The 25,664-nt window shown below is 40.3% G+C and overlaps 1 long non-coding RNA gene and 2 other non-coding genes across 4 annotated transcripts in view; all 3 read left to right on the top strand.

The window, feature by feature from the left end:
* The first annotated feature begins 3,722 nt into the window (after positions 1–3,722).
* On the top strand, positions 3,723–3,839 carry LOC122223255. Its single transcript, XR_006204142.1, has one exon. It is a non-coding gene; the product is annotated as a U5 spliceosomal RNA (small nuclear RNA).
* A 4,461-nt stretch (positions 3,840–8,300) lies between these two features.
* On the top strand, positions 8,301–8,416 carry LOC122223254. The gene has a single exon (XR_006204141.1). It is a non-coding gene; the product is annotated as a U5 spliceosomal RNA (small nuclear RNA).
* Positions 8,311–25,664, top strand: part of LOC122221908 — a 38,711-nt gene continuing 21,357 nt past the window's right edge. For both annotated transcript variants that reach the window (XR_006203506.1, XR_006203507.1), the window contains exons 1-2: positions 8,311–8,477; positions 10,149–10,240. This is a non-coding gene — a long non-coding RNA (uncharacterized LOC122221908). The remainder of the gene's footprint in view (positions 8,478–10,148; positions 10,241–25,664) is intronic.

The raw sequence follows: 25,664 nt of genomic DNA, 5'->3' as shown, positions 1-25,664 counted from the left end.
ACACGGGATTCATTGGGCTTCCTGTATATGTAAATGATTGTTTTTCTATTATTTGGGAAGTTTTCAGCTATCATTTCTTGAAATATTTTTTCTGCTCCTTTCTCTCTTCTCTCCTTCTGGTATTCCCATCACATATACATTGATGTGTTTAATGGTGTCCCCCATTTCTCTGAGGCTCTGTAATTGTTCTTCATTGTTTTCTTCTATGTTCTTTGGATTACATAATCTCTATTGATCTATTTTCAGGTTTGCTAGCTCTTTCTTCTGTAGTTCTTCTGTAGTTTCTTCTGTAGTTAACATCTACTGTTAATCCCTGTGGTGAATTTTTTATTCCAATTTCTATACTTTTCAACTCTAGCATTTCCATTTGTTTTTATTAATTTTTATTTTTTTTAATTTTAATTTTTAATTTAAAAATTTTTAATTTTTAATTTATTTTTAATTTTAAAATTAAGTTAAATTTATTTTTCATTTTAAAGAGAGAGAGAGAGAGAGAGAGCGTGCAAGTAGGGGAGAGGGGCAGAGGGGGAAAGAGAGAGAGAGAATCTCAAGCAGGCTCCACACTCAGCATGCAGCCCAACATGGGGCTCCATCCCATGACCCTGGGATCATGACCTTAGCCAAAATCAAGATCAGATGCTCAACTGATGAGCCACCCAGGTACCCCTCCATTTGTTTGTTTTGAAATAATTTTCATCCCTTTATTGGTATTCTCTATTTGATGTGACATTGTCCTCATATCTTCCTCTACTTCCTTAAACGTATTTATAATAGCTACTTTCAAGGCTTTGTCTGTTAAACTCAACATCTGGTTGCTTTCATAGGCAGTTTTTTGTTGACTGCTTTTTTCCCCAGTATATGGGTCATACTTTCCCTTTTTCTTTGCTTGTCTCATAATTCTTTGTTGCAATGGCAAATCCAGGTTGTCATCTGTGCCTCTGACAGACCAGCTACAAATTGGAGATTCTCATGACCCCGCCTCCTCAGATTTAATTCATTTGCTAGAGTGACTCACAGAATTCAGGAAAACAGTTTACTTACTACATCACTGTTTATTATAAAAGGGTATGACCCAGTAACTGTCAGATGGAAGAGATACATAGGTCAAGGTATATGGGAAGGGATGCAAAGCTTCTGTATTCTCTCTGGGTACACTGCTTTCCCTGTATCTCCATGTTTTCACCAACCTAAAGCTCTCTGAACCTCATCCTTTTTTAATTTTTATGAAGGCTTCTTTACTTAGGCAGGATTAATTAAATCATTGGCCATTGGTGATTGATTCAACCTCCAGCTTCCTCTTCTCTCTGGAGGTGATTAATATCACCATATCAATAGTGATAAGTCATGTTGATATATGTACCCTTGAAATGAGGTGGTGAAAATGGCAACATATCTATGTAGTCTTCCTCTCAAAAACACATTACCCCAGTCAAATTGTGAGAAAACCATCAGACCAGTCCCAGTAGAGGGACATTCTACAAAATATCTTACCTGTATGCCTCAAAACTATCAAGGTAATCAAAACAAGGAAAGTCCAAGAAACTTAAAGCCCAGAGGAACCTAAGAAGACATGACAACGACATATAATGCAGGATCATTAATTGTAACAAGTGGACCATACTAATAATAACATATTAGTGATGGGGCAAATGGGTGTGGGATATGCAGAACTTTCTGCAGTATCTTCCCATCTTTTCTGTAAATTTAAATTTTTTCTAAACAATAAAGTCTATTTAAAAATACATGAGTGTCAAATAGAGTTTAGGTTATGACTGCAGGGATGATTTATCATAGAAAATCTGTGAATGTAATTTTGCACATTAATAAATTAAAAGAGAAAAGTTATGATTATCTCAGTACTAACCTATACTACAAGAAAAAAAAAAATCACAGCAAACTAGGAATAGAATGGAACTAGCTTAATTAGAAGAGTTTCTACCAGAAACCTTTTGAGGCCCAGTACAAAATGAAAATACAGGCCCTGTTCAAAATTACTAAGACTTTCATGAAGGCAACTGTAGAGCTGGGCTTTATGAGCAAAGAGCAAGTGTATAGACTGCTTGCCCATGAAGCCCCACCTGTCTAACATCAAAGTTCGCATTTAATAGTGGTCCAATGAAAGCCATGACCAGAATGGGAAAAAGACACCCACTATCATTGCTTCGGTTCAGTGCCTCCTCTATTAGAGTTCCCAATTAAATAAAACAAGAACAAGAAATAATAAAATGTATAGATTTATGAGGGAAAAACAAAGTTGTCACTTTCAGATGATATACTTGTCTACATACAACATCCACTAGAATCTACGATCATTAGAACAAGAGTTTAAGATCACCGAATGCAAGAGCAATAAGTAAAAGTCAGTTGTGGCACGCGGCCTCTTCTCTGCGGTCCTGTCCACCCATCCTTTGTGGAGTATTCAATAAACTTCTATCCCGTTGGAAAAAAAAAAAAGTCAATTGCGTTACTATATACCAACAATAAACAATTATAAATTCCGATTTAAGGGGCTCCTGGGTGGCTCAGTCAGTAAGCAACCAACTTCAGCTGAAGTCATGGTCTCACAGGTTCGGGAGTTTGAGCCCTGCATCAAGCTCTCTGCTGTCCAGGTGGAGCCTGCTTCAGATCTTCTGCCCGCCACCCACCCCCACCCACCCCCCCGCCCCTCCCCTGCTCATGCACTCTTTCACTGTCTCAAAAATAAATAAACATTAAAAAAAAAATGCAACTTAAAAAATCTATACTAATCACAAAAAGTACAAGATATTAGGAGTAAAGTAAATCTTGGAGCACCTGGGTGGCTCAGTCGTTAAGCCTCGGTCTCTCAATCTCGGCTCAGGTCATGATCTCCAGGTTCCTGAGTTCAAGCCCCAAGTGGGCTCTGAAGGCTCTGCGCTTAGGATTCTCTCTCTCCGCCCCTCCACCACTTTTGCTTTTCCTCTCTCTCTCAACACAAATAAATAAACTTAAAAAAAAAAAAAAAAGAGTAAAGCAAATCTAACAAAATCTCTATAGTAAAATTGTAAGACTATATTGAAAGACATAAAAGTAGGTCTCACTGAAGGGGAAGATTTATAACGTTCATGACTATGACACATGATGTTACATGATATATGAACATAACCAAATAATGAAATGAGACTTTGATGCTTCCTTCCCAGTTTAAGAAAAAGGATATTGCTGACACCTTTGAAACCCTCTATAGGCCTTTCCCCAGTCACAGCCCTCGCTTCCGACAGCAGGTGAACACTACCCTGAATTTTGCATTAACCATTACTTTGCTGTCCTCAAGGCTTGCCCCCTCTCCGCAGCTATCAGAAAATTCTTTTATTTGAAAGAAATCATACGCAAAGCTCCAATTTAGGAATAGACAAAATCAGAATGTCTCCAGTTGACCAGGACGAAATTGAGACGTCAGGCAGCTGAGTCTCCGCTTTGCCCCTTAAAAGTGGCCCCAGAGCACCGATTTAAATACTTAAATTTCCGGAGTCTAAAGGGCGATTACACAGGTTCATTTGCATACCCATAATACACCGCAAACAGTATAATTGTTTACAAGTAAAATAAACTTATTCATTATCCAACTTTTCTAAGTGTGAGCCTATTATTTTCAGAATTCCTTGAATAAATTTTTGCAGTGAGTAACGCTTGTGATAAGTAGCCACCCTTTGCGTACTAGGGGTTACATTTACTTGGGAAATGAGTTAGGAAACCGGTGTTATATGCTCTGGTTTCTCTTCAGATCGTATAAATCTTTCGCCTTTTACTAAAGATTTCCGTGGAGAGGAACAATTCTGAGTTTTAAACCAATTTTTCGAAGTCCTGTAATTTACAGGACTACCAATGTGGTTTAAAAGAAAGATTTTCTAAGTCTGTTGTGCGTTTCTTTTTGGCTTGTTTAGAAACATTGTTTAGCTCTTATTATTAAGTTTAGAGTGTATCTGTAACGTTTAAAGGCTACTAGTTGTAGAGGAATCATTAACAATTGGTGGGGTGTTTTGAGTTTCAGCTATTGTGCAAGTGTTTCCAATTACAAGAAATGTTTGTACTTAATTCTTGGTGAAATGAAAGGGGGAAAAGCAGGTCTGAGGAGAGAGAGTTAAGTATTAAATCTCTTGGGCATTTACCTTACACTGTTTGCGTTTTACAGTCACCTAACAGTTTAGAGCATCACTACTTACAATACACAAAGTATCTGTTCTTCGCACCTATTTAACTGTATGCTGTTGTAAGTTACTTCACGAAAGCTATACATGTGATCTTTATAATGTGCACGAGGAATAAATATTTCCAAAATTCTTTTAGGAACCGTAAAAGTTTGGGCTCCCTGACTTTTAGCAGCTGGGCCTTGTGGCAGGAACTGAGCACTAAAAAGAAGCAGCGCCCCTTTGTGGCCGGTAGAGAGGCTGCAGCAGAATGAGCAAGGAGTCCTAGAAAGTAGGTAAATTTGGGGACGAGAGCTGAGACTCTAGAGGCTTTGTCCACCTCCGCAGGAGAGTCTCTCTCCACTGCAAGATCGGTAAGCGTGAGGTGTTGCTCCTTTGCTCACACTTGCCACTTGTAGCGGTGGCCCCTGGGATCCGGCCACAACAAATATGAACCAAAAATCAATAAGAACAGGTAGAGGGGTGCGGTAAGGGGGCGGCTCAGTGGGTTAAGTGTCTCTCGGTTTTGGCTCAGATCACTATCTCAGCATTTCGTGACTTTGACCCCCAGGTCAGGTTCTGTTGTTGACAGTGCAGAGCCTGCCTGGGATTCTCTCTCTCTCTCCTTCTGTGTCCCTGCTCATACTATCTGTTTTCTCTCAAAATAAACTTAAAAAAAAAAATAAAATAACGAACAGGTAAGGATGATTTAACAATCTCTTTTTAATTTTAAAGTTTATTTGAGAGAGAGTTCATGTGGGGGGTGGGGGGGGGCAGAGAGAGAGGGAGAGAGAGAATCCCAAGGAGGCCCCAAGCTCATGATCTGAGCCAAAAACACTTAACTGACTGAGCCACTCAGGTGTCCCTGAATTAACAGTCTCTTAACGCAGATCTCCACTGGCAGAGATCAGAGAAAACCGTTTAATAAAAATCTCATGAATGCAGAAAAAGTATTTTATAAACTTGAATACTCATTCATTATACATATATTCATATAAACATAAATATTAATCTTAACATAGTAGAAATTGAAGGGAATCTGCCCAATCTAATGAAGAATATCAACCTAATGTTACATCACGTGTAACCTAGTGTTGTAAACTTTCCCTTTAGAGTCAGAAAGAAGGCAAGAACAAATCAAAATTTCAATTGAAAAATTACAATTAGGGCACCTGGGTGGCTCAGTCCTGTTAAGCGTCTATTGATTTCGGCTCAGGTCATGATCTCACCAGGATGAGATGGAGCCCCAGTGGAGTGCACTGACCTAAGGATTGGGATTCTGTCCCTCCCATTCTCTCTGCCCCTCCCTCACTTGAGCTCTCGCTCTTAAAAAAAAAAAAAAAAAAAAAAAAAAAAAAAAAAAAGGGTGTTGTGTGGCTCAGCTGGTTAAGTGTCTGACTTCGGCTCAGGTTATGATCTCACGGTTTGGGAGTTCGAGCCCCATGTTGGGCTCAGTGCTGACAGCTCAGAGCCTGGAGCCTGCTTTGGGTTCTGTGACTCCCTCTCTCTATGCCCCTCCCCTACTCATGATCTGTCTGTCTGTCTCTCTCAAAATAAACATTAAAAGACAATAAACAATTTCTTTTCATTCACCCCCGCAATTCAACTAATGGTTTTTATGTTTTGTATTTTTTTTTCAGGTTATATCTTGTATTAAATATCAGTATAAATTACGGCCAGGAATGGAACTGCCAGCCACATCATAAACAATGACATTGTTCCAGTCCCTCAAGCTCCACATTTGCAATCAGAGATGGGTTCACACTTTGGAATCAGAAGTCCCCTGGAAACTCCGTGACTCCCTATGGAGCCTGGAATGCTAAAGGCAAAATGAACTTTGTGGCTAACTGGTGAAAGCTGCCCAGAACCCTTCCAGAATGAAGCAGGGTAAGGTCCAGAAGATGAAGGTTCCCTCAAACTTAGGAGCAGGTAAGCGCTCTGATATTCAGAATTGCTCCTTTCCTGTTCCATTAGTGCCTTAGCCCCTAGCCAAGGCCTGTGAGGGTAGCTATTACATAGGGTGAACTTTACTTGTCCGTGGATCTCTAGCTTCCCATTACATTGTAAAATATTGCAAGCTTGCAAAAAAGTATCAAAACAAATGTATGCTTAGAGGAACCTCACAAACATCCCTCTAAATGAAAGAAGCCAGTCACAAGAGGCCACAGTTTGTATGCTTCCATTTATATGAAATATCCAGAATAGGCACTTTAGAGATAGAAAGTAGATTAGTGGTTCCCAGAAGCTGGGGAACGAGGTGGGGAGGGGGGCAAATAACTGCCAATGGGTAGAGTTTCTCTTTGAGGTGACAAAAATGTTCTAAAATTAGATAGTATAGGGGCGCCTGGTTGGCTCAGTCGGTTAAGCTCCCAACTTGGGCTCAGGTCATGGTCTTGCCGTACAGGAGTTTGAGCCCCACTTTGCGCTCTGTGCTGACAGCTCAGAACCTGGAGCTTGCTTCAGATTCTGTATCTCCCACTCTCTCTGCCCCTCCCCTGCTCACACTCTGTGTGTGTGTCTCTCTCTCAAAACTAAATAAACATTAAAAAAATTTTTTAATAAAAAATAAAAAAAATACTAAAAATAAGATGGTGGTCATGATTGCATACTAAAGTCCATTCAATTATACACTTTAAATGGATGAATTGTACGTCAAGTGAATTATATCCAATAAAGCTGTTTTTAAAATGTATTAGACAAATTTAAATCAAATATATGTCCAATATGATTGACTTGTTAGCAAAAGAACCGACAAAGTGGGGGGGAAGTGCCAATTTAAAGAAGGGGTCAAAGTTGGGACGGAAAATGTTTATATAAGCAGGTAGAAAAAATAAAAAGGTGCAATTTCCTTTCTCAAGGTTGTTCAGTTACCGCAAATGCTAGAGAGGACCCTTGTACGCAGGTTGTATCCAACAACTGAGAACAGCACATTTTTGTGTGTGTGTATTTTAAGCTCCCTTTCTTTTTTTAAATATAATTTATTGTCAAACTGGGTTCCATACAACACCCAGTGCTCATCCCAACAATAGAACAGTCCATTTTAAAAGCATAGTATAAGGGTGGGGTGCCTGACTGGCCCAGTTCTGCCTCTTGATCTCTCAGTCATGAGTTCAAGCCCCACATTGCCTATAGAGATTACTTTAAAAAAAAGAAAAAAGAAAAAGGAGAATAAGAGACTTATTCTCTTAAGGAGAATAAGGAGACATGGGATCCGAAACGAGAATACAAGATTTCATCTCCCAAAGTAGTATCAGGTGGGGCAGGAAACCTGAAACTGAGCACATTAGGCTCCAATTTTAAACAGGACACTGCCAGGAATTTTTCTCAAACGGCAAAAATGCACACTGTTCAAGAGTGTGCACCTGGGAGCGCCTGGGTGGCTCAGTCGTTAAGCATCTGACTTTGGCTCCAATCATAGTCTCCTGGTTCCTGAGTTGAGCCCCACATGGGATATGCTTGAGCCCAGCTTTGGGATTCTCTCTCTCCCTCTAGTTCATTTGGGCGCTCTCTCTCTATCTCTCTCTCTCTCTCCCTCCCTCTTGCAAAAAAAAAAAAAAAAAAAAAAAAAAAGTACATACCCTGGAGGTGCACGATTAAAACAAGGACAAACAAAACACCAGGTGCTTACACAGCTTAAGAAAAAAGTCACTTTTAGAACTCTTGTATGCCCTTCCCAGCCTTACCCCTCACTCCCCATGGAGGAACCACCGCCCTGAATTTTGGGTCAATTACTTCTTCTCTAATTTTCTCTCTTTCCATTTAATGGCAAAGTCTTCATTCAACAAAAATAAAATTCAGGTGTACAAATAACAGAAACCCGAGTCTCTTAATCAAGACGGAGTTTGGATCCCACTCAGCCAGTACTCCGCTCGCCCCCTAAGGGTGACGCCGAGGTACCGTGTGAATACTAACCTATTTTCTGAACCAAAAGAGCAGTGACCCAATGATTTGCATACCCACAGTGCACTGCACCCGATATAAGTTTAAAGCAACAAAATTAAAAAATTCTCCCACTTGCATATCTTAAAAATAGACCCATGCATACATATTATTATAGAAAATTTTACTAGAGCATTGACTCTTGTCGTTAGTTAGTCACCATCAGTGTTCCAGGAGATCATTTTACCCGAGTTGCGGGTTACGACAGGTGATCGTATACTCTGGTTTCTCTTCAGATCGTATAAATCTTTCGCCTTTTACTAAAGATTTCCGTGGAGAGGAACAATTCTGAGTCTTAAAACAATTTTTTGAGGCCTTGCACTAGCAAGGCTATATATCGTCTGAAAAAATAGAATGTTTTTGCTTGTGGTTTTTCCACCAGCTTCAGAGTAGGTAAGAGTCTCGTTCAACCCGTCTGAACTGCCGTTGGCGTGTTTCATTGCGCCTAATTTCTGTGATTTCGTGTTTGTTTCTTTTTCTTTTTAGCTTCTAGAGACAGCCCCTTTGGGTTTTGAGGCTTTTTTTTTTTTTTATTTTTAAGCGCTTGTCCTTTATGTGGGTAGTTTTTTCGGGCGGAGAGAGAAGTTGGGTACGTAATTAAAAAAGAAAGGCATATGAGGATTATCGGGTTTATATTTGACCTATTAAATCTAAGCTCTTATTTCAATGTGAAGCCAATATAGGACTTTAGAAATTTTACATCATCTTTATGTTGTGTAGCTTCTTCAGTTTATACGTAATTTACTTTGAGAGCGAGAAAAGTATGAGCGAGTAGAGGAGGGAACAGAATTTCAAGCAGGCTCAATGGCCGCCCAGGTGCAGGGCTTTATCCCACCAATGGTAAGATCGTGACCTGAGCTCAGAACTAAGAGTCAGACGCCTAACTAATTGAACCGTGCAGGCGCCCGTTGCCCTTTGCAATTTTCAATTAGTACTAGCTGCTTTGCAATGAAGTGCTCAACCAGCATGTGGAACTAATGGTATTGGGCAACACAGCTCTTTATAGTATTACACTGTATGGACTAATTTATGGATCCATTCTCTCTTCACGGAGGTTTGGTTTCTTTCCTTAGATCTGGGTTGTTAAAATGATGTTACTCACAGGGACCATGTGTAAGACTTTCTTTTCTTAATGTGTGGAATGGAACCACTGGGTCAGGGCAGGTAAGTGTAATAATTTGTTCCCCAAGTGAAGGTACCCATTTACATTTCTGCCAATGGCATTTGTGTATTTCGCATAGCTTCTCATCTTTACTGGTCTTTGGTATGCTGACTTTAATTTTTGCCCATCTAGTGGAACTAATACCTGACCGTGGTTTTTTGGCTTTTTGGGTTCTTTTGTTTTGTGTTTTGAGAGAGAGCGAGCCTGAGAGAGCAGGGGAGAGCGGCAGAGGGAGAGAGAGAATCCCAAACAGGGTACGTGCTCATTCAGAGTCCTAAGATGGGGCTTGATCTCATGATCCTGGGATCATGACCTGAGCTGAAATCGTCATTCGGTCGCTCACCCTACTGAGTCAGGTGCCCCTGACAGTGGTTTTAATGTACATTTCTCTAGGTACTACTAAAGTTGAATATCTTTTCAAAGAAAAAAAATTTTTTTTTTGTCATCGTGGTTTATCTTCATTGAAATGTCTATACATGCCTTTTGCCCATTTTTCCTCCTTAGATTGTGAATCTTTGTCTTATTTTGGAAGTTTTAACACCACCTTTAGACTGTAGAGTCTAAATAGTAATTCTTTGTTGGTTAACTTCTTTCAGGTAATAGCTTCCCTTTCCACTCTTCTTTTGTGTCTTGGTGAACTGTTCTTAATTTTAATGTCAGATTGATTTTTTTCTTCATTCTGATTTGTGCTTTTCAAAAGTGTTTTGTTTAATAATTTACTACCTCAAGCTATTTAGGAAACTATCTTTTCAAGTTATGTCTTTCATATTTAAGTCCTTGATTAATCTGGAACTGAATTTTTGTGCATAGTGTGAAGTATGGATCAATTTTTATCCCTCACCCCCTCCCCACTGACAGTTGTCCTGCACTATGTATTGATTGATGTCTCCTTTCCCCACTAGATCTTCTTTGACAACTTTGACATACATCGGCTCTCCTTATATGCATGGGAATGTTTCTGGGCTCTGTCTTTTTCCTAAACCAGTCGATTGAGGTATGATTGCATAGGAAAAGCTGTGTGTATTTAACGTATACAATTTGATGAGTTTGGAGGTAAGTATACATCCATGAAACCATCACCATAGTCAATGCCATAAACATTGTAGGCTCTCTATTCTGTTCCATGGGTGTAATTTGTCTTTCCTTGAGCTAATATCATACAGGAGTAACTTGGCTATCCTTTGATCTTTCAAAAATGTTTAAGGGGCCTGAGTGAGTCTGTTGAGTGTCCAACTCTTGATTTCGGCTCAGGTCATGATACTAGGGTTGTAGGATCAAGTCTTTTGTCAGGCTCTCACTGAGTGTGGAGACAGCTTCGGATTCTGTCTCTCTCTCCCCCTCTCTCCCTCTCCCCTCTGCCCCTCTCCACTTCTCACACCCCCTCTCTCTTAATAATATTTTTTTCAATGTTTAAAATTGCCTTGTTGATTTCTATGAAAATTCCTGTTGGATCTGAATTAAATCTGTAAATTAATTAGGGAGAATCGAATCTTCATCTTCTACATGGTCATGATTTCTCTCTCCATATGTTTAAGTTTTTTTTATTATCTTTCAATAAAAAATGTTAAAAATGTCTACTAAAGATTTTGCACCCTTTATTTTTTCCTTTTCCCCCCTACCCTTTGTTAATTTTTAAAGTTGCATTTCTTAATTGTACATTGCTCTTGTACATGAATGTAGTCGACTCTTGGGGCACCTGGCTGGCTCAGTTGGTAGGTAGAGCATGCAATTCTTGATTTCTGGGTCCTGAGTGAAAGCCCCATATGTGGGTGGAGTCTAAAAAAAAATGTAGTTGACTCTTGTATAGGATTTTATATCTGGCAATCTTGCTTGACTCTTGCATTAACTCTAATAAGTTGTGTGTAGATTATTTTGAGTTTTCTATTTACAAGATATATTATCTGAGTTCATTTCTTCCTTTCTACTATTTAGATATATATTTTCTTTTTAAAAAATGTTTTAAATGTTTATTTTTGAGAGAGAGAGCGCGTGTGTGTGAGCTGGGGAAGGGCAGAGAGGGAGGGAGATACAGAATCCGAAGCAGGCTCCAGGCTCTGAGCTGTCAGCACAGAGACTGATGCGGGGCTCGAACCCACGAGCCATGAGTTCATGACCTGAGCTGAAGTCAGACGCGCTAACCGACTGAGCCACCCAGGAACCCCTAGATATATATTTTCTTATTGAGCAGCCAGCATATACAATGTTTATTGTATAATGTTAAGTAGAAATGATAGTGGAACTTTAAAAAATACATATATACACACACATATACACATATATATGTGTGTATATAGATATATATATATATATTTCTGCCTTTTTTTTTTTTTTTTTTTTTTTTTTTTTAGAGCAAAAGCAGGGGAGGGGTAGAGAGAGGGGGACAGAGGATCTGATGTTGGCTCTGCACTGACAGGCTGATAGCAGCAAGCCCAATATGGGGCTTGAACTCAAAACCGTGAAATCATGACCTGAGCCAAAGTTGGATGCTCAATCAACTGAGACACCCAGGTGCTCCAGAAATGATAGTGAAACTTTTTTTTGTGAGAGAGAGAGAGAGAGAGAGAGAGCGCGCGCGCAAGCAAGCGAGTGAGCTTGGGGGAGAGGGACAAAGGGGGAGAGAGAGAGAATCCTGAGCAGGCTCCACCCTCAGTGCAGAGCCCGGCTTGGGGCTGGATCCCACAACTCTGGGATCCTGAACTGAGCCAAAATCAAGAGTCAGATGCTCAACCAACTGAGCCACTCAGGTGCCTCTGATTTTTCTTTGAGATTTTTAATGTGGTGAATGGCATTGAGTTATTTCCAAATGTTAAGCCAATCTTGCATCTCTAGAATAAATCTGTCTTAGCTTGGGCTGCTATGACAAAATACCATAAACTGGGTGGCTCAAACAACAGAAATTTATTTCTCACAGTTCTAAGGGACTGGAAGTCTGAGATCAGGGTGCCAAATGATAGCTGCTGCCCTTCCCCTTCCCCCAGGTTGCAGACAGTTGGCTTTTTGTATCTTCTTCACACAGTGAAAAAAGAGCTAGCTAGTTCTCTGTCTTCTTATAAGGGCACTGATCCCATTTATGAAGGCTCCACCCCCATGACCTAATTACCTCCCAGAGGCCTTACCTCCCATACCATCACACTGGGATTGGGTTTCAACAAATTCATTTGGGGTGGGGGACACAAACACCCAATCCACAAAACCCAACTAATCACACTGTATTTTTAAACATTGTTGGACTCAGTTTGCTGATATTGTGATTAGACTTTTATATTTAAATTCTCTAATGGGATTGGCCAGTAAAAATATTACTTAATTATTCTGCCCTTGTTTTATTATCAAGGATATAGAAATTTATAAGATGAGCTGGAAAGTATTCTTTCCTCCCTCACCCCCTTCCACCTTAACCTCTGGAAGAGTCTATATCACCTTGGAATGATCTAGATGTTCCTTGATGTTTGCCAGCAAAGCCATTGAGGCTTGATGTTTTGCCAGTAATTCTTGTCTTTTTTGTTATATGACATTCAGGTTTTCTATTTCTTCTTGAGTCAGGTTTTTAAAGTTTTATAGATATGGATATGCAAGTTATATACATATATCTAAGTTATATCTAGGTTTTGTGTATATAATATGTACATTTTCTACAGTTTTAAAATTTATTGGCATGCAGTTGTTGATACTATTCTCTGTCATTTGACTCTGCTCTGTCTGCAATGTCCTTTTTTCATCCCCAATATTATTTATTTCTGCCTTCTCTTTTTTTGACCTTGTACATCTGTCAGAAGTTGTCAATTTTATTAGCTTTTTTCCAAAGAACCAAATTTGGAGTTTGATGATCCTCTCTAGTGTGCACCCCCCCCCCCCCCGCCACTGCCCCACTGCCCACTAATTTCTGGTTATATCTTCAGTATACTCTTGTGTACTTTTTTGGTAGTTTTTCTATTGTTTCAAGAGGAATTTTTATGTTGTTCAACAAGCTGATTTAAAAATTCATTTAGGGGGAGGGGCGCCTGGGTGGCGCAGTCGGTTAAGCGTCCGACTTCAGCCAGGTCACAATCTCGCGGTCCCTGAGTTCGAGCCCCGCGTCAGGCTCTGGGCTGATGGCTCAGAGCCTGGAGCCTGTTTCCGATTCTGTGTCTCCCTCTCTCTCTGCCCCTCCCCCGTTCATGCTCTGTCTCTCTCTGTCCCAAAAATAAATAAAAAACATTGAAAAAAATTTTAAAAATTCATTTAGGGGGAGCTTGGGTGGCTCAGTTGGTTGAGTGTCCAACTCTTGATTTCAGCTCAGGTCATGATCTCACAGTTTGTGGGATCAAGCCCTGTGTCAGACTCTGCCCTGACAGTGTGGAGCCTGCTTGGGATTCTCTCTCTCCTCTGACCTCCCCGCCCCTCATGGGCATGCATGCGTGCCCACATGCACTCTCTCTCGAAACAAATAAACTTAAAAAAAAAAAAATTCAATTTGGAAAAGAAAATGGCCTAGACTATCACAGTGGTAACTTTGTCACTATACCTAGTTTCTCATGTTCCACTGGATGTTATCCTTGTTTTGCTTTTCCTAGAAGCTTCTAACACCCTAGTCTTATCCTTCCTTGTATCCCTGGCCAACACCAGGAAAATAGTATGTCCCAGGAAATGTGGAAGGAAGCAATAGGAGGAAGATAATCTCCCATTAAGTGGCTTCAAGAGGAGCCAGTCCTCTCTGTGAGAAAACAGCGATTTCTCCCTGCCTGCCTCACAGGATGTCATGAGAAGCAGGCAAGAGGATGGATACGAAAAGGAAATGTTTAAAAGTGATATGCAAAATAAAGCATTGCTCTAATCTTCCAAAACTAGACAGTAACACAGAGGCTCAGCAATGTTGGGAGGAGGGTCACCTCAAGGCCTAGAAGCACTCCCCTCAGCACTCCCTGGGATCTCACACCAGCAAGCACTGATGGCCTCTTCTTTCAGAAGGCCCCCTACAAGACCCCTGTACCGTCCAGCCCCAGGAGGGTCTCCAGAACACATAGCAATTCGAATTACAAATTCGAATGTTCGCCTTTCTGGAACATTTGGGTTTTTGCCTAGGGGAGCCCCTTCCCTGTCAATAGAGCAGCCTCTTCATTTCCTCAAGGGTATTTTACCTCCTGAGGTAACAGGGGACTTTCAGATCCGTTCTCTCTCTGTCTAATATATTTATTCAGCCATTTATTATGAGATATTTATTTGGGCATTTAAAAAAAGTTTTTATTTAAATTCCACTTGGTTAACATACAGAGTCAAATTAGTTTCAGGTGTACAATATAGTGATTCAGCACTTCCGTACATCACTCTGTGCTCATCAGGACAAGTGCACTCCTTAATCCCCATCACCTATTTAACCCATCCCCCCCACCTCCCCTCTGGTATCCATCCCTTTATTCTCTATAGTTAAGAGTCTGTTTCTTGGTTTGCCTCTTTCTTGTTTATTGCTTATTTGTTTTGTTCCTTAAATTCCACATTTGAGTGAAATCATATAGAATTTGTCTTTGACTTATTTTGCTTAGCATAATACTCTAGTTCCATCCATGTCATTGCAAATGGCAAGATTTCATTCTTTTTTATGGCTGAATAATATTCCATTGTGTATATATATCACATCTTCTTTATTCATCAGTCCAATGGACACTTGGTCTATTTCCATAATTTGGCTATTGTAAATAATACTGCTATAAACCTCAGAGTGCATGTATCCCTTTGAATTAGTATTTTTGTATTCTTTGGGTAAATACTAGTAGTGCGATTGCTGGATCATAGGGTATTTCTATTTTTAACATTTTGAGGAACCTCCATACTGTTTTTCAGAGTGGCTGCACCAGTTTGCGTTCCTGCCAACAGTGCACAAGGGTTCCCCTTTCTCCACATCCTTGTCACCACCTGTTGTTTTTTGTGTTCTTGATTTTAGCCCTTCTGACAGGTGTGAGGTGATATCTCATTGTACTTTTGATTTGCATTTCCCTGATAATGAGTGATGTTAAGCATTTTTGCATGTGTCTGTTGGCCATCTGGATGTCTTAAAGAAATGTCTGTTTGTGTCTTCTGCCCATTTTTTAATTGGATTATTTGTTTTTTGGGTGTTGAATTTTATAAATTCTTTCTATATATTTTGGATACTAACCCTTTATCAGATAAGTCATTGGCAAATATCTTCTCCCATTCCATAGGTTGCCTTTTAGTTTTGTTGATTGTTTCCCTCACCGTGCAGCTTTTTATTTTGATGTAGCCCCAAGAGTTTATTTTTGCTTTCGTTTTCCTTGCCTCAGGAGACCTATCTAGAAAAAAGTTGTTATGGTTGAGGTCAGAGAAATTACTGCCTGTGCTTTCTTCCAGGACTCTTAGGGTTTCAGGTATCATATTTAGATCTTTCATCCATTTGGAATTTGTTTTTGTATATGGTGTAAGAAAGTGGCCCAGTTTCATTCTTTTACATGTTGCTGTCCAGTTTTCTCAGTACCATGTGTTGAAGAGGCTGTCTTTTTCCTATTGGATGTTCTTTTCTGTTTTGTCAAAGATTAATTGACCATAATATTGTGGGTTCATTTCTGGGTTTTCTATTCTGTTCTATTGATCTATGTGTCTGGTGTGTGTGTGTGCGCGTGCGTGTGTGTGTGTGCATGCCAATACCATACTATTTTGATGACTACAGCTTTGTGATATAACTTGAAGTCCGGAATTGTGATGCTTTCAGCTTTGCTTTTCTTTTTCAAGTTTTCTTTGGCTATTTGGGGTCTTTTGTGTTTCCATACAAATTTTAGAATTTATTCAGTTTTGTGAAAAATGCTGTTGGTATTTTGATAGGAATTGCATTAAATGTGTAGATTGCTGTGGGTGATACAGACATTTAATAATAGTCGCTCTTCCAGGGTACCTGGGTGGCTCAGTCTGTTGAGCGTCTGACTTTGGCTCAGGTCATGATCTCATGGCTCTTGGGTTCGAGCCCGGTGTCGGGCTCTGTGCTGACAGCTCAGAGCCTGGAGCCTGCTTAGGATTCTGTGTCTCCCTCTGTCTCTACCCCTCTCCTGCTCATGGTGCTGTCTCTGTCTCTCAAAAATAAATAAAAAATGTTTTAAAAATTTTAATAATATTCTTCCAATTCATAAACATGGAATATCTCTCTCTATTTCTTTGTGTCTTCAATTTCTTTCATCAGTGTTTTATAGTTTTCAGAGTACAGATCTTTCACCTCTTTGGTTAGGTTTTTTTCCGATGTATCTTATTATTATTACTTTTTTTTCCCCTTTTCCTTTTTCCAGCTGGCACATTTATTAGCATTAAACACAAGACACTTCTCTTCCCTGACCCCAGGAAGCCATGCCCACAAAGTCTCAGGCTCCTGAAGTAGGGTCCCTCTGCCCCATTTCTGAAATAACTTCTCAGGCTTTGGCAGTGAGCTGCTGAATCTTCTGGCATGAAGCATGACAGCATGCTTTCCCTGCAGAGCTGGCTAGATTTCCTCCAGTTGGCTGGTGAGGAAGTCTATCTTCCTCTTGAAAGAGTCCCTGAAATCCTCAGCTGTCTTTTCTACATAGTAGCCTCTTCTCACATCAATGAGTACATGTTCCACATCATGTCACCTCCCAAGGACATACATAGAACTCAGCAGTGGGAGGAGTAATTCTTCCCCCTCATTGTTCTTGTTACAGCATGTTCAAACAGTCCGCAGGTTCCACATACTTGGTCTGCCCCACCTTGAGCTGGGCAATGGACGTGGGCAAGAACTCCAGTTCTTGGTCCAGTTCGTTCGTTCGTTCTTTCTTTCTTTCTTTCTTTCTTTCTTTCTTTCTTTCTTTCTTTCTTTCTTTTCCTTCCTTCCTTCCTTCCTTCCTTCCTTCCTTCCTTCCTTCCTTCCTTCCTTTCTATTTTTGAGAGAGAGTGTGAGCAGAAGAGGGGCAGAGAGAGGGGAGGGAGAATCCCAAGCAGGCTCTGCATTGTCAGAACAGAGCCCGATTCACAGCTCAAACTCACGAACCATGAGATCATGACCTGAGCTGAAATCAAGAGTTGGATGCTTAACTGACTGAGCCACCCAGGTGCCCCTTGGTCCAGCTTGTTCTTGAGCATTTATAGCTGTAGCAGGTTCAGCTGGGTGATGTTAACTGACTATACCATGTTGGGAAGGAGGACTAACTATCTTATTTTTGGTGCAGTTATAAAATGGGATTGATTACTTAATTTCTCTTTCTGCTTCATTATTGGTATATAGAAATTGGTGTATAGAAAGTCTACATTGATTTTGTATTCTACAACTTTACTGCATTTGTTTATCAGTTCTAGCAGTTTTTTGGTGGAGACCTTCAAGTTTTCTACATAGAGTATCATGTTATCTGCAAATATCTTGCACTTTATTTCATTTTGTTGTGGGAGCTGTGCCTAGGACTTTCAGTACTATGTGGAATAAAAGTGGTGAGAGTGGACACCACTTTTTCCTGACTATAGAGGAAAAGCTCTCTGTTTTTCCCCATTTAGGATGATATTACCTGTGAATTTTTTATAAATGGCTTTATTATATTGGGGGATGTTCCCTCTAAACCTAATTTGTTGAGGGTTTTTACCATGAATGGATGTTGTACTTTGTTAAATGCTTTTTCTGCATCTATTGAAATGACATTGTTCTTATCCTTTCTGTTATTGATGTGATGTATTATGTTGATTGATTTGTGAATATTGAACTATCCTTGCAACCCAAGAGTATATCCCCTTGATTGTGATGAGTGATTTTTTTAAAGGTTTTGTTTATTTACTTATTTTGAGAGAGAGAACACATGTGCACTTGTGAGCAGGGGAAGGACAGAGGGAGAGAGAGAATCTTAAGCAGGCTCCACGCTCAGCACCAAGCCTAATGCAAGGCTCCATCCCATGACCCTGGGATCATGACTGGAGCCAAAATCAAGAATCGGACATCCAATCAATTAAGCCATCCATGCGCTCCTTGGTGAATGAGTTTTTTAATGTGTTGTTGGGTTCAGTTTGCTAGTATTTTGCTGAGGATTTTTGCATCTATGTTCATCAGAGATTTGGCCTGTGGTTCTCTTTTTTTGTGGTGTCTCTATCAGGTTTTGGTATCAGGGTGATGCTGGCCTCATCAAATGAATGTGGAAATTTTTCTTCTTTTTCTATTTTTTGGAGTAGTTTGAGAAGAATAGGTATTAACTTGTTAAATATTTGGTAGAATTCGCCTGTGAAGCCAACTAGTCCTGGATTTTTTTTTTTTTTTTTTTTTTTTTTTGAGAGCCAGCATGAGTGGGAGAGGGACAAAGAGAGAGGAGGACAGAGGATCTGAAGCAGGCTCCACACTGACAGCAGCAAGCCTGATGGGGGGCTCAAACTCACAAACTGCAAGATCACAACCTGAGCTGAAGTCGGATGCTCAATTGACTGAGCCACCCAGGGGCCCCTGGACTTTTTTTTTTTTTTTTTAAGTTTATTTATTTAATCTCTTGACCCCGAGACCAAGTGTCACACGTTCTTCCAACTGAGCCAGCTAGGTGACTCAAATTTGTTCTTTATTTTATTAGTTATTTATTTATTTAAAAATATTTTAAGTAATCTCTACACCCAACATGGAGCTCAAACTTACAACCCAAGATCAAGAATTGCATACTCTACCAATTAAGCCAACCAGGTGTTCCATGGTTCTGGACTTTTGCTGGGGGTTTTTCATTACTGATTCAATTTCTTTGCTCATTATTGGTCTGTCTGTTCAAATTTTTTTTTTTTCTGTTTTAGTTTTGGTAATTTATATGTTTTTAAGAATTTATCAATTTCCTCTAAGTTGTCCAATTTGTTGACATATAGTTTTCATAATCTCTTTTAATTGTTTGTATTTCTGTGATGTTGGTTGCTGTTTCTCCTCTCTCATTTGTGATTTTATCTATGTGGGTCCTTTCTCTTTTTGATAAATCTGGAATGAAGTTTATCAATTTTATTAATTTTTTCAAAGAATCAGCTTCTGGTTTCATTGATCTGTTCTTTTATTTATTATTTAAATGTTTATTTTTGAGAGAGAGAGAGTGTGTGGGGAAGGTGCAGAGAGAGAGGGAGATAGAGGATCTGAAGCGGGCTCTGAGCTGACAACAGTGAGCCTGATGCAGGGCTTGAACTCACAAACCGTGAGATCATAAGCAGAGCCAAAGTTGGATGCTCAACTGACTGAGCCACCCAGGCACCCCTATTTATTATTTTTTTTAATGTAACTTCTGTGCCCAACATGGGGTTCAAACTTGTGACCCCAAGATCAAGAGTCACATGCTCTACCACCTGAGCCAGCCAAGCCTCCCCTGTTCTAATGTTTTTTCTGGTTTCTATATCATTTATTTCTGCTCTAATATTTTTTTCTTAGATTTTTAAAAAAAATTATTTACTTTTTGAGAGGGCGAGAGAGGGAGAGAGAGAGTATCCCAAGCAGGCACCGCACTGTTAGCATGGAGCCCTTTGCAAGGCTCAGACTCATGAACTGTGAGATCATGACTTGAGCCGAAATCAAGAGTCAGATGCTTAACCAACTGAGCCACCTACACACCCCTTCTGCTCTAATCTTTATTATTTCCTTCCTTCTGCTGGCTTTAGGCTCCCCCCCCCCCCCCAGTTCCTTTAGGCATAAGGTTAGGTTGTTTATTTGAGATTTTTCTTGCTTCTTGAGGTAGGCCTGTATTATATGTACTTCCCTCTTAGAACCACTTTTGTTGCATCCCAAAGGTTTTGGACCATTGTATTTTCATTTGTTTCCATGTATCTTTTTTATTTCTTCTTTTATTTCCTGATTGACTCATTCATTGTTTAGTAGCATATTACTTAACCTCTATGTATTTGTGGTCTTTCCAGATTTTTTTCTTGTGATTAACTTCTAGTTTCATAGTATTGTGGTCAGAAAAGGTGCATGGTATGGCTTTGGTTTTCTTGAATTTGTTGAGACCTGTTTTGTGGCCTAATATGTGATCTATTCTGGAGAATGTTCCATGTGCGCTTGAAAAGAATATGTATTCTGTTTTAGGATGGAATGTTCTGAGTATATCTGTTAAATCCATCTGGTCCAGTATGTCATTCAGAGCCCTTGTTTCCTTATTGATTTTCTGTTTAGATGATCTGTTTATTGATGTAAGTGGTGTGTTAAAGCCTCTACTATTATTGTATTATTATCGATTAGTTCCTTTATGTTTACTATTATTTTATGTATTCGGGTTCTCCGATGTTGGGTCCATAAATATGTACAGTTATTATATCTTCTTGTCAGATTGTCCCCTTTATTATTATATAGTACCCTTCTTTGTCTTTTGTTACAGTCTTTGTTTTAAAGTCTATTTAGTTTAAACATAAGAGACTCTTAAATATAGAGAACAAACAGAGGGTTACTGGAGGGGTTGTGGGAGGAGGGATGGGCTAAATGGGTAAGTAAGGGGCTTAAGGAATCTACTGAAAACGTTGTACCATGTGCTAACTAACTTGGATGTAAGTTATAAAAAATAAATAAATTATAGAAAGTAAAGTCTATTTTGTCTGATATATGGGGCACCTGGGTGGCTCAGTCAGTTAAGCATGTGACTCTTGATATTGGCTGGGATCATCATTTCACAGTTCATGAGATTGAGCCCCATTTCTGGGGCTCTCTTTCCCAGATTGGGATTCTCTCTTTCCTCTCTCTCTGCCTCTTTCCCCTCTCATGTTCTCTCTCTCTCTCTCTCTCTCTCTCTCTCTCTCTCTCTCTCTCTCTCTCTTTCAAAATAAGTAAACATTAAACAAAATAAAGTCTATTTTGTCCGATATAAGCATTGCTACTCTGGCTTTCTTTTGACATCCATTCGTATGGTAGATGCTTCTCCACCCCTCACTTTCAACCTGCAGGTGTCTTTAGGTCTAAAATGAATCTCTTGTAGTCAGCGTATAGATGGGTCTTGTTTTTTGTTTTTGTTTTTTTTTAATCCATTGTCTTAATCTCTATGTCTTTTGATTGGAGCATTTAGTCCATCTACATTAAAAATAATTATTTGTTACTAAATTTTGTTTATTTTGAGAGAGAGAGTGTGCATGTGTGTAAGTGGAGGATGGGCAGAGAGAGGGAGAGAGAGAGAATCCAAAGTAGGCTCAGCTGGGCTGACAGAGTGGAGCCCACTGTGGGGCTTGAACCCATGAACTATGAGATCATGACCTGAGCCAAAGAGTCAGATGCTTAGCTGACTGAGCCACCCAAGTGCTCCCATTCAAAGTAATTATTGATAGATATGTTTTATTGCCATTTTATTACTTGTTTCATGGTTATTTCTGGAGATTTTTCTCTGGTTCTTTCTTATCTTTCTCTCATGGTTTGTTTATTTCCTTTAGTGATATATTTAGATTTCTTTCTCTTTATTCTTTGCATATTTATTTGTAATTTTTTAAATGTTTATTTTTGGGACAGAGTGTAAGAGGAGGAGGGGCAGAGAGAGAGGGAGACACAGAATCTGAAGCAGGCTCCAGGCTCCGAGCTGTCAGCATGCAGTCCAACACGGGGCTTGAACTCACAAACTGTGAGATCATGACCTGAGCTGAAGTCAGACGCTTAACTGACTGAGCCACCCAGGCGCCCCTATTTGTAATTTTTTTTTTTTTAACATTTATTTATTTTTGAGACAGAGAGAGACAGAGCATGAGCAGGGAGGGTCAGAGAGAGAGGGAGACACAGAATCCGAAACAGGCTCCAGGCCATGAGCTGTCAGCCCAGAGCCCGATGCAGGGCTCGAACATACGGACCGCGAGATCATGACCTGAGCCCCGAAGTCGGATGCCCAACCGACTGAGCCACCCAGGCACCCCAGGTGCCCCTATTTGTAATTTTTTATTGTTTACCATTAGGTTTGTATATAACATCTTCTGCATATAGTGGTCTGTATTAAGTTAATGTCTGTTTAAGCTTGAACCCATTCTTTACTCTGGTTCTCTCCATGTTTTTCATATATGTTGTCATATTTTATATCCTCTTTTTTTTTTTTTTGAAAGCGTGAAAGAGCAGGGTCAAGAGGGAGAGGGCGAGAGAGAGAGAGAGAAAGAGAGAGAGAGAGAATCCTAAACAGGCTGCACACTCAGCATGGAACCCAATGCAGGGTTCAATCCCATGACTCTGGGATCATGACCTGGGCTGAAATCAAGAGTCGGATGCTTAACCGACTAAGGCACTCAGATGCTCCATCTTTTTTTTTTTTTTTTTTTTTTTTTTTTTTTTTATGAGGTCCTTGACTGATTTTTTTATAGAAGCATTCATTTTTATTGCTTTTGTGTTTCCTATCTTCATACTGTCACTTTTGGTCTTCCTTTTCCATTCACAGAGTCCCCTTTAGTATTTCTTGCAGGGCTGGCTTCATGCTCATGAACTCCTTTAATTTTTTGCTTCTCTGTGAAATTCTTTATTTCTTCTTTTATTTTGAATTTTGACTTTGTTGGATAGAGTATTCTTAGCTGCAGATTTTTTCCCACTTAGCACTTTAAATATATCATGCCAGTTTCTTCTGGCTTGGAGAATTTCTGCTGAAAAATCTGCTGATAGCCTTAGGGATTTTCCCTTATAAGTAATTGTCTTCATTTTCCTTGTTGCTTTTAAGATTTTTTCATTATTACTATATTTTGCCAGTTTAATTATAATATGTCTGGGTGTGGGTCTGTTTTTGTTGATTTTGAGGGGAGTTCTCTGTGCCTCCTGGATCGGAGTATCTGTTTCCTTCCCCACATTAGGGAAGGTTTCAGCTATTATTTCTTCAGATAAATTTTCTGTTTCCTGTTCTTCTGGGACTCCTATAATATGAATGTTATTACATTTGATGGAGTCACTGAGTTCCCTAAGTCTATTCTCATGTCCCATAATTCTTCTTTCTCTCCTTTGTTCAGCTTCATTATTTTCCGTTATTTTCTCTTGTCACTAATTCATTCCTCTGCTTCTTCCAGCCTGCTGTTCATTGCATCAAGCCTGTTTCCAATCTTTTTTTTATTATACTCTTCATCTCTGATTCTTTTTGGACTCTTTTGTCTCTGTGGTAAGGGTCTCACTGAAGTCTTCCATTCTTTTCTCAAGCCCAGTGAATATCCTTAGGATTGTTGTTTTAAATTCTCCATCAGGCTTGTTACTTATATCTGTTGCACTTAGATCTCTGGTCGTGGCCTTATCTTATTCTTTCATTTGGAATAATTTCCTCTGCCTTGGCATTTTGTCTAAGTCTCTGCCTTCTTCTGTTTGTTAGAAAAGCCAGTTATGTCTACTGCTCCTGAAAGTAATGGCTTTATGAAGAAGAGATCATGTAGTGTCCAGAGCCTGGCACTTCAGGGAGTACCTCTGGTGCTGCATTCAATCTGCTATAGTGTTTTGGCTGCTCTAATCCTCAGGCCAGTCATCTGCAGAGGCTCTCCTTGCCTGCAATGGGCAGTGTTTGGTCCCTGGCCTAAATGTGGTGGGCTTTAACAAGGTGTGCTCTGGTCTGCTTGTAAAATGAGACCTGTCACCACCTCTACCAGAACTAAGGCCCTGCAGAACTCTTTGGTTGGGAGATATGGTATAGATAGGGGTTTGTGCTGATCTAGGGAAGGGGCCCACTGTGCTGGCACTGAGAAGGATGGTCCTACCAGAGCACAGGGAGGTGGGACTTGGTGTAAGCAAGTTAGGTAGCCAGTGTCCATGCTGCACTTTTTCATGCAGGTGGCTCTGTGTTTATTCTGGGGGAGGGGGAATGGCACTAGCCAGCTCCTTTGTTCTCCATCTCTTTGAACAGTGTCTCTCAGGGGCACACTCCAAGAAGGGTAAAGAATCTTCCTTTGTACCCCAGGTGCTCTTCAGATTGCTATTTCCTCACTGTCTGCCCATGGGTTGTTTGTCTGCCTTCTTTCCAGGAGCAGCCTGGATAACTCTGCACTGCAGCCCAGCCCAACCCACTGACACTTCAGATTTCAGGATTTAAGCCTCACTGGTTGCAATAATTCACAAAATTCAACCCCTCTCGCTTTCTAAGCCAATGGCTATGGAGAAATGCTCTCCTGTGTGTTCCTCTGAGTGTTCTTTTCTCTAGCCCTTCTCCACGACCACATGTCCTTCCCCTCTACAGCACCTGTGATCTGTTTCTCCCCTAAACCACATCTCCACTCTTCCTACCTTCTCCGATGTGGTCTCTACTCTCCCTTTAGTTGTGGAGTTTGTTTTGTCAATCTTCAGGTTGATTTCTGGGGTATTGAGGATGATTTGATAGTTACCTAGCTGTGTTCATGGGACAAGCAAGCCTAGGGTCCTCCTACTCTGCCACCATCATTCCCCCTCTCTGACACTTCCTCTTGATGAAGAGACCAAAAAGCACTTAAGTTCATTCTCCTAAGGCTCCTGTTACACTGTCATCCTTCATCCACTCATTCTACAAACATTTTCAAGACTTTGATCAAAGACATAATTTAATATTTTTTCTCATGACCCCCACATATTGAAAGAGTTTTGCCCACTGCATTTATCAAGTAAAAATTTATTCATTTCCATTTGTAATTAATCAAAAACATATTTGACCACCAGCCAGAGTTCTGATTAGCATGAGAATAGAGTGCTCTCCCAGAGCGAGTCTAATACCAGCCTAAGTTGGGGAGGACCATGGGGAGGGGCACAGCCATGGACATGTAACTGGGGCCCAAGGGTGCAAGAGCACTTGGCTCTGGGGATTCAAACAGACCAGGCTCAGCCACTCACTGCTGATAAAATACAGAGGCAGAGAGAAGAGTGGAAGTGGAACAAGAAAGGAATTTATTTCAGTGAGGCCAACACCAGGAAGACAGTGGACTAGCATCTCCAAAGTGTTGAAAATGCTTGCAGGTTTACGTAAGGCAAATGTGGGACTAAGGTTGGTACACGCAGGTGGGTAGTACAGGTCCATTATTGTCTTGGGGTCAGTCAAGGGTGAGGTCTCGCTGGCACAGAACAGTCCCTATTGCTTGAGGGGATAGTTTTAGTTCCCATCAAGGGATGCTTTGCCCACAGTCTTTTGCCTGAGTCAAGAGATAAGCTGGAAATAATTTAATCAATTAGAAAGTTCAGACTGAGGTCAAAATAGAGGTAGTTGAAGACCTCTTTCAGACATGTTGAAACACCTCCCAACTCCGAGACCACCTTCTCCTTGCTGTGTCCTCAGCCCTAGGCTGGGAACCATTGGCCTCTCATTTGCACACTGTGGGGCAGACAAAAGTTCAGGTAGTACAGTTGTGGCAAGAGGGTGAAAGTGGGTGGGGAGATGTGGGTTCTTGTCCCAGCTGTGTGACCTCCTCCCGTTGCGGGTACCCTCTCCAGGGCTTGATTTCCCCATCTGTCTGGGGATGGCCTGAGTTAGGTAATCTCCAGGTTTCCCTCCAGGCTCTGACTTTTTATGATGCTAAACCCTAGGCTCAGGAAAGTGGAGATAAGAGTGTGACAGAAACAAACA

This window comes from Panthera leo, chromosome B3 (assembly GCF_018350215.1).
Source record: "Panthera leo isolate Ple1 chromosome B3, P.leo_Ple1_pat1.1, whole genome shotgun sequence".
NCBI classification, from domain to species: Eukaryota; Metazoa; Chordata; class Mammalia; order Carnivora; family Felidae; genus Panthera; species Panthera leo.
This window is presented reverse-complemented; position numbering and strand designations above follow the sequence as displayed.